Source organism: Electrona antarctica (genome assembly GCF_951216825.1).
Source record: "Electrona antarctica genome assembly, chromosome: 24".
Lineage (NCBI taxonomy): Eukaryota > Metazoa > Chordata > Actinopteri > Myctophiformes > Myctophidae > Electrona > Electrona antarctica.
Genome location: NC_136803.1, coordinates 21,737,048 through 21,747,178, shown reverse-complemented (window position 1 = coordinate 21,747,178; position 10,131 = coordinate 21,737,048). Strand labels below are relative to the sequence as shown.

Genomic DNA, 10,131 nt, shown 5'->3' with positions numbered 1-10,131 from the left:
CTATATCAGTGGTTTCCAAACTATTTCATGTCAAGGACCCCAAAAAGTATATGTAATTGGCCACATCTGAAACTATGTTGTTCCAGGGACCTCCCCCAGAAGCAAAGATTTGAGTTACAAACATTCGCTCTGAAAGAATAAGAAGAATAAAGATTTGCGCCACATTTTCACGATTTTTCAACAACAAAAAAATAGCAGATCTAAAAATAAATAGCAGATCTACAAGCTTATAGCACGGCACTCGGTGCCACGCTATGAGCTTGTAGATCCGTCCTGAATGGGATATACACACAACAGCAGTAAGGGAACATTAGCTCACTTACATGCAGATGTTCCAAGTCTTATTTCCCCAGCCGTTCTGTCCATCTGTGTTTATACCGTACGGTGTGCGCTAGCTGCTGCTTAGCACAAGCCTGCATGTGCGAAACGGAGGCACATCATAAGCATATGGTCATTGTTTTTTGTTTTGTTTTTTACAAAAGGTTACACTTGATATAAAACAGAGCGACAATCTGTCAGTGAGAAATGGCTTATCCCATTCTGGGTGGAAACCCCTTTTGGTGTTTTAACCATTATTTTAAACTTTATCTGTTAAAAAATAGCAGATCTACAAGCTCATAGTGCGGCACTCGTGCCACGCTATGAGCTTGTAGATCTATTTTTGAAAAATCGTGTGGCGCAAATCTTTGAATATATTCTTTCACAGTGAACGTTTTAACTCAAATCTTTGCTTCTGGGAGGTCCCTGGAACAACATATTTTCAGATGGAGGTCGACGGCCAATTACATATAATTCTGGGGGTCCTTGACATGAAATAGTTTGAGAACCACTGATATAGAAACATTGGGTTTTTCAGAAAACTGTCAGGATTTAGAAGACATTTGTAGAATCGTCTTCAGGTCTAAATGGGTTATTATGGGAACTAAATGGGGTGGCACGGGGGGTTATATTTATGTAATAATATTACACAACCGCACTGTACAGAATATTTTTGGGAGCCCTGTTGTTGAAGTGATGATTTGGTTATAGGATCTGCTTAGCTATATATACACACCACAATGGTCGCTCTCCTTAACGCATTTTGGGCGGGACCTTTTCGTGTTTTAAAGCATTATGTTATACTTTAGCTATTGAAAAATAGCAGATATACAAGTGTAAATGTTTGAATATATATTGTTTCAGAGCGAACGTTTTAACTCAAATCTTTTTCCATCTTAAAATATGGAACAACATATTTTCAGATGGGGGGGGGGGGGGGGTCGGCGGCCAATTACATATATTTTTGGGGGTCCTTGACATGAAAATGTTTGAGAACGAGCCGACATAGAAACAGAGGGTTTTTCAGAAAACTGTCAGGATTTAGAAGACATTTGTAGAATCGTCGTCCTCAGGTCTAAATGGGTTAAAACATTACATTTGTGTATTTGAATGAGCTCGTTATTTTATCAAGTGTACTCCAGTGAATCACCACATGTACATGATCTTCTGTTCTTTTACAAACCTTTTCAATTTTCCATCTGCAAACTTTTTTTGTATGTGATGTTCTCGTTCTCCACCTCACACCACCTTGGGAAGAACACACACACACACACACACACGCGCGCACGCACACACACACACACACACACACAGAACAGGCAGTTAGAATCAACACAAACAATGAAAGATAATGTGATTTCAGTTTGTGAAGGAAGGAAAGGTGTTTTTGTCAGTAGTGTTGTTTTAGCATAAAATATTAAGAAATGACTGTATGTTATTGTTGAAATAAATCCACACATATCTGATTGGTAACTTTATAATATCTGCATAATGGCTATTTCTATTTAAGGTTCCATCCAGCAGCTATAGTGGCTTTAGATTTTTATCTCGTCTTAGACTGACATCTAGTGGTTGCTTGACAAATTACAGGTCAAATACTAATGGCAGTGTTTTTCAACCTGTTTTCATGTCAGGGCCCATTATTTACGGACCACCATCAAACGGACCACCGTTTGATGAGATTCAGACTGGGTGCAAATTTTGCCCACAATTCCTTGCTGACTGTATTGATGTTGTTGGTACCATAAGGACAGATAACAGGCAAACGATATCAAACAACTCTTATAAATGCTCGAATTGTGTAGACTTCTTTAATGCACATGTTTAACAACAATTAACTCTTGAGCGTACAATGAAACCAAATGGACTCGTAAGTAAGGGTCCATTTGGTTTCGTTGTACGCTCGCGAGAGTTAAAAGATCCATAAGGGTGCATTTTGTTACCAACTCTCCATCATTTAGCTGGGGACCACATGGAAGTTCTGGAACCCCCTCAAGGACCACTGGTGGTCCCCGGAGTGGACCACTGGTTGAAAAAACCACTGCTAATGGTGACCAGTGGATTTAATACTACCAGTCAAATTGAGTATAATTTGTAACTGTAACTATAGTTTCAGCTGAATACCTACAGTATTAAAAAAGAGAGAGTTGAGAGGACCTTTGAACAAACCTGAACACAGGTTTCCTATAACAAAAACCAATCAATGAAGATTATTACTGAGATGTAATTAATTTCCTTCATAGTTACGAGCTTATAGATCTGTTTTTTTTTTTTTTAATCGTGAAGATGTGGCAAAAAAATCTTTCAGAGCGCACGTTTTTAACTCAAATATTTGCTTCTGGGGGGATTCCTGGAACAACATAATTTTCAGATGGGGGTCCACGGCCAAATACGGATAATTCTGGGGGTTCTTGACACGAAAAAGGTTGAGCACCACTGACATAGAAACAGTTTTTTTCAGAAAACAGTTTTTTAAGAATAAGCCTCAGGTCTAAATGGGTTACAATTGTCATCCTGTCAAATTGTCAATTAGACATGTTGTCAAACTTGTCATATCCCTATAGCTCTAGATTAAATGTGACTTAACGCATTTTGGGCGGGAACCCTTTTGGTGTTTTAAAGCATTATGCAGATCTACAAGCTCATAGAACTCATAGAACAACTCTATGAACTTGTAGGTCTACTATTTTTGAAAAATCGTGAAAATGTGGTGCAAATCTTTGAACATATATTCTTTCTGAGCGAACGTTTTTAACTCAAATCTTTGCCAACCCCCATCTGAAACATATTTTCAGATGGGGGTTGGCAGCCAAATACAGATAATTCTAATGAAAATGTTTGAGAACGACTGACATAGAAACATGGGTTTTTCAGAAAACTGTCATGATTTAGAAGGCATTTGTAGAATCTTTTCTCAGGTCTAAATGGGTTAAATCAAATGTTATTGGATTTTGAAGGGTGCTTTGTGCAGCTGTGATTGTTTTACTATGATTTGCATGGGTAGTACCTAGTACGGTATGCTATAATACAGCGGGATTCATTCACCTATAGTCATACAGGCCTATTGAGTATAAACCCAGCTGTATTCATTAATTTGTCTTACATTTTTCCTAATATCCCTGAATGTATTTCTGTTACTGTATTTCAGATACCATTCATTCATAAACCAACCATTAATCTTCATGGGGCGGCTGTGGCTCAGGAGGTAGAGCAGGTCGTCCAAGGATCCCTGGGTCGGCGGTTCGAATCCCGGCTCCTCCTCCTGTCCACATGTCGAAGTGTCCTTGGGCAAGACACTGAACCCCGCATTGCATCCAGTGGTTGCCATGCACCATTGGGTGTGTGAATGTGGGAAGTGAGGACGCTGGCGTCGACTGGTCGCCGCTTCACCTCCCAATGAATGGACCATTGCATAGAAAAGCGCTATAAAAATGCAATACAATTTATTATTATTATTTTTAATCTTATATAAAATCCATAACATGCCATCAAGTGTCATCAGAGCCCTGTGGTGGGCATATAGCGTCATAAGCCAGTGGTTCCCAAACCTTTTCATGTCAAGGACCCCCACATTGACACTCAACAGCCTGCGGACCCCCATTAGAAAATATATGCCAGGGACCCCCCATAAGGGAAGATTCACGTCTCTAGCAGTGATTCTCAACCATTTTCATTTCAAGGACCCCCAGGTGTGACCGGAATCAGGCTATGGTCCCACATTTAATGGACTTTCTATCTCTGGGACCTCCCAATTTATATTGTAAAAATCAATGTTAATTTAACTCTGACGGGTCCATTTGGTTCCATTTGTACACTCTCCCGAGTAACAGACCCATAAGGGTCCATTTGGTTCCTAATTATCATTTAGCTGGGGACCCCCTGGAACTCCCTCAAGGACCAATGAGGGTCCCCGTACCCCACTTTTGGCACCACTGTCATAAGCATATACAGGCCTGCTGCCTCCATTTTGGGCGGGAACCCTTTTTGGTGTTTTAAGCATTATGTCATACTTTAGCTATAGAAAAATAGCAGATCTATAAGCTCAGAGCGCGGCACTAGATCTGCTATTTTTGAAAAATCTTGAAAATGTGGCTCAAATCTTTGAATATATATTTGTCAAATTGTCTACAAATTCCCCTAGGGTGGTTGAACACATTGGTGAAGAAATTTCTTGGTAAGAAATTTCTAAATGGGTTAAGGCTACTAAAATATTGTAGCCTATATGGTTGTGTGTTGTTTGTTTACCTCCCTTCTCTTATTTCTAATAACTACCCAGGGGACTATAATGGAAGGAAGCCAACATTAGCCTTTTTGGCAAAACTATGGCGAATTTCCCCACCAGCTAAATGATAGTTTGGAACCAAATGGACCCTAATGGGTCTCTTGGGTCCATTTGGTTCAATTTGTACACTGAGTTAAATTAACATTGATTTTACAATATAAATTGAGGCCTCAGAGATATAGAAATGCCATTAAATGGGGGTCCGTACTGTAGCCTGTTGCATATCAAACGGGGGTTCTTGAAATGAAAATGGTTGAAAATGACCGCTAGACCTTCTCTTATGGGGGTCCGCAGGTTAATGAGTGTCATTTTGGGGGTCCTTGACATGGAAAGGTTTGGGAACCACTGCCGTAAGCAATTCCACTTGCGTTAGCTTATTAGCTAACAACTTCTATGTATTGCTAAGAGGTCTAAAGGGCGACGCATATATCCTTAAAACCTACGAGAGGTGGTTATTAGGTTTATAATATCACCTTAAAACTGGAGTATGGGTCCTTTTTAATAACATTTCCTAACTTAAAAAGTCCCTACCTGACTGTAGTGTAGTGTAGTGTAGGCTAATTCTTCTTTGTTGTGGTGTGTCTGTCAGTCCAACCATTGCGTGGATGGATGTTCTCCAGCTGAACTCAATCAAACAGGCTACCTGTCTAATGAGCAAGGAGGGGGAATCTACTGTTTGAAGAAAGACACTCCGGGTTGTAGATAAATTACTCACTGACTGACAGTCAGCAAATACAGTATCATTGAGTAATAATTAGAGTAGGCTATAGTTATCTTTGAACTTGTATAGCCTGTTTAATTTATTTATTTGTTTGTCTTGTTGTACGTCGTCTCGACCATGATAAGCGTTTCCGTAGCTGAGCTCCCTTCCTAGCCTGGTGGAACCACTCCCCCTGCTGGACAATTATTGCATTCTGCCAGAAGTGAACTCAATTAGGCCTATCTCACAGCCCGTTTTTCACGCCCACTTCCGGTAAATAGTGGTGACTTTAACATGAGCATTTACACGTTTTTTTCTCTGGAGAATCTAAGTACATTTTCTAATGTAAAAATGTGACAGACCAATATTATTATGAAGCAAACAAGATGGTAAATCAGGTCGAACAGATAGAACAAACCTTACCTTGAGAAAACAAAAGCTGTAGACTTCTTAAATTACCTCTGTTAACATGGAGCGTCTATGGAGTGACGTCACGCTATCACCACTAACCCCGAAAGGGGGCGTATTTAGGGGGGCGGGGAAATTCTGTGAGATAGGCTTATCTGGCAGAGTCAGGTTACTCCCTCCCTGCCCCCACTGACAATCACAATATATATATTTTTTTAATTTATTTAATCTATTTATTTATTTATTTACCCTCCTATATGCTATATCTGATGGAAATGTAGGCCTACTCGAAATGTTGATGTCTTGATGGTCTATAATATTGTTTAAAATAGCCTTTCTATTTTTTTTTCTATTTAAAAGTATATATACCGGTATAGCATTTATATTTTGTGTGTTTCTAGTAGGCTACCAGGTGCTTTTGGGAAGTCAGGCTCAGCTGCCAACTATCATCTATCAGACACTGTCCAATATTATAACATTATTATTTAAAAATCACACCTGTGTGAAGTGAGGGGCGCTATATATAATTAAAGTCTAACTCATGTTGATTGTAGGTGATGTCATGTAATGGTGATGTATGCCAACACAAACATTAGACGCCATTAACAATAAAGAGACAAATGACGCAATGCGAGGCACGTTTATGACGTAAATTTCCCCTTCATTGTCAATGGCGTTTACAAGTATAGTATATTTTTCCTTAAAGGCTTCACATTTTTGGGTTTATATTTACTACTAGGCCTATAGATCAGTGGTTCCCAAAGTGGGGTCCGGGGACCCCCAGGGGTCCTTGAGAGAGTTCCAGGGGGTCCCCAGCTAAATTATAGTTTGTAACCAAATGGACCGTATACTGTACAAATGCGACTGTACAAATTTGGGGCGTTGCATGTCTCTTCCCTTCTCTCTCTCCCTCTTTCCTGTCTGAACAAGTACTGTACTGTACTGTACTGTACTGCACTGTACTGTACTTGTGCTGTGCTGTGCTGTGCTGTGCTGTACTGTACAAGCCCTACAAACACTCAAAACTGTCCATTCATTGTCAATGGCATTTAATGTTTGTGTTAGGATTTGTCCTAACACAAGGGTGTGCTCAAAGCTGGACAGATATAGGAGGGGTTAGCAATAAACATACATTTTCACAACACTGATGATAATGCTATATCAATCATCATTTTTCGGCCGCATCATGGATTTCACAATGCCACGCCAGACTTTCCGGTCCTTCATTGCCATCCCCAGTTCCTGCTTACTGATGCATATGTCCCTAACGATGACATCAGGGAACGACAGTTTTCTACCTCTGGTCTGCTTTGAGGCAGGATTCCAGAGAAGACAAGAACATATAACCTAGCAGTGGCCGGCAAACTGTGTTCTTCTGGATCGGACTAGTGAAGAAACACGGGGAAGGTTGCCGTATATTAGATTAGTCGATGGGTGTATATCAAACAAGTCTATGAAATCTATGAAAACGTTTAATCAGCAACAACACAATTCTATACAATATGTAGTGGGGGGGTCCCTGCTTCATGTCTCTTTCAGCTAAGCCTTAGCTGAAAGAGACCCCTCATAGCTGCAGCTATAAGGGGTCCTTGAGCTGAAAAACATTGAAGACCCCGGGCCCGCCCCTGACCTACCGAAATTCCTACCATGTTGTCTTGACATCAAAGGTTCAAACCTGCCATCCATGCAGTGATGGAAAAAGTACTTGCATCTTATTTTTTTCTCATTTTCATCAATAACCCATCCACCGCCTGCACCATCTCTGATACATTGACTCTAATGTGTTCCCAGTGTCTGCTGCTCTCGTCTCGTCCGTATATACAAGTTCCCCCGTGACCATGTCACTGGTTTGCTTTCATTAACATTAAGAGCAGCTGACTGGGCAGGAATAAATCAAGCAAAACAAAAAAGCCACAGTGAATCAAGAAGGCTCCCGATGAGAGACAGAGAAGGGGAGGGGGGGAAGGAGGGGGGGGGGGGATTGTGTTTCTGATGTCGGTTAATTGAAGCTTTGTCACCCAGACATGGGGAAGGCGGGGGAGGGGTTCGGTTGAAAGGGGACTGTTGGATGGTTTCATCATTTTTGCGGGAAGCGCACACAAACCTTTGATGTGCACAGTGCACCACTCATTGGGGGCTTGCGTTGAATTTGATGCGAAAAGGTCGATGGTGGCCCCCCTTTGAGTGGGCTTCTGGGATGGGGACGAGTGAGGGCCGGGCCTCTGACTGGTGGAGGGCCAGTCAGGGTCAGTCTTCACACAACGGGAGAGGTCAGGGAACGCCGACACTGAAGAGGGCAATTAACTCACGTTCACGTTTGAATCGCAACAACCGCCGTAATCACATTATTAATACTCGAATGCATTCGCCGTGCGCCGCATGCACCTTTGGGGAAGTGGTTTATAGCACTATACTGTATACTTACAGGTGTTCTGGCACTATACATTCCAGAGCGTGCAGCGCTCTCAACTTCGCTGCGTATATAGGACCAGAAACACTTACTTTTATTATGAGTGAGCAGATATTGACCTGCGGTTGAGCGATGCCACCGTCAGGGAGCCCATTGAAGGAAGAGAGAGAAGTCCATGCACCAACTGTATTTATAACCGATGACGGCCTGCCAAATGGCTGTCCCTTCTGTGAATGGCACCCCACTATAACTCAGCCGCCCGCTGTCTTTTTTCACTGGACATCTTTTTGTTCCACATGTACGGCATGAAAGAAGAAGGTCTGCTTGGAGATCCACTTTGAATGAAGAGCTAATCAATAAAGACCATCTATAGAGAGAAGACATGGAGTTAAAGATGCTTCTATCTGACAGTGAGCGGCTCATTATAGCAGAGTGGCAGCAGGTGATGATGGTGGTCATTAGAAGCTATAGGGTTCAAAGGTTAGGTTTTCTCCTCGATGACCATTTCGTTTTAAAGTGCTATTTTCTCTGTTCTCCAACACACGATATACCCCTTTGATGGGTATACATTTGGGTGAATCAATGTTGATTTTGGCGACTAAAACTAGGACGAAAAATGTCCGTCGACTATACCTTTTTCCACTGACGAAAACTACATGGAAACTAAATGAAAACTAAGCTATGATTACTAAAACTAAGACTAAATATACATATAAATAAAAAACTAGACTAAAATGTTAGGAAGGGACTAGTGGACATTAAAGAGATCCAGTGTAAGTCATTTTACACTTACTGTAGTTTGCATGTATAGCCGATCTACAAGCTCACAACGCGCCGCGCTGCGACGCGTTGTGAGCTTGTAGTTCGGCTATTTTCAGCAAGTGTAAAATTCGATTCGTCATTCGTCGATGGCATCAAAGGCCCGTCGAAATACATTTTAGTCGACTAAATCAACTGTAGATTTAGTCTACAAACTAAAATCTTATGATATTTAGTCGACTAAAACTAGATTAACACTTAAACATTCCAGGTGACTAAAATGTGACTAAAACTAACTGAAAACTATTCCAAAGACTATGACTAAAATTAAAATCTAAATTTGCTAAACAGCACATTGATTTGATGGGTACATTTGAGTGAATCAATGAATGAATGAATTTTTATTTCCGTGTCTCCCATCCCTTTTTCCTGGGATTATAAGACACCAAAAACATAAATAAATATAACATTCACTTGTGACTTCCCACACAGAAACTGCACAAAAAGAAAATAAACTAGAAAAAGTGCCCTTCTGGGCACAGGTCTCCACCAGGAGGATAGGAGTACTGTGTGTGATGTTTGGCAAAATGTTTAGGAGTAATATAATCGCGCGTGTGTGTGTGTGTGTGTGTGTGTGTGTGTGTGTGTGTGTGTGTGTGTGTGTGTGTGTGTGTGTGTGTGTGTGTGTGTGTGTGTGTGTGTGAGAGACACGCAGCTTGGCCTGTTGTAGCGCCACCATGAGGCTGATTTGAAAACTGTCAAGTGGCATTTGTTCCTCAGCCTAGTGGGAATATGCATGCACAGTTTCACCGCAATCGGACGCTGCGTTGAGTAGTTGTGGCAATTTGTACAAAACGGGTACAAAGCGGGCTACTCCTGAAAGGTTTAGAAGCCAATCGTAGGCAATGAAGGTGGATTATGAGAAATCAAACAAACGCGTCTTGATCACATGACTATGGAGAGCATGTGTACCGATTTGCGTGAAATTTGGATAAAATCTGAAGGAGTAATATTAGAAAATGTGTTTTACATATGTCGTCCTCCTGGTGGCGCTATAAAGAGCAGATGCAAAAAATTCCAGGCAAAGGTTTTTCCTTGGCCTCTAGGGAGTTGGCATACAAAGTTTTCCACAGATCCGTGCAGTTTAGGTAAAAACACTTTTCGGCGAGTTATAGCGCCACCATGAGGCTTTGAAAATGTTCACGTGGCATTTCTTCCTCTGCCTAGTGGGAATGTGCGTGCACAATTTCACGG

At 41.2% G+C, this 10,131-nt stretch overlaps 1 long non-coding RNA gene across 1 annotated transcript; it reads right to left on the bottom strand.

The window, feature by feature from the left end:
* Positions 1-325: 325 nt before the first annotated feature.
* Positions 326-5,212, bottom strand: LOC306916907. The gene is made up of 3 exons (XR_013789049.1): positions 5,132-5,212; positions 1,502-1,566; positions 326-413 (listed from the first exon to the last, which is right to left on the bottom strand). It is a non-coding gene; the product is annotated as an uncharacterized lncRNA (long non-coding RNA).
* Between the last annotated feature and the right edge of the window lie 4,919 nt (positions 5,213-10,131).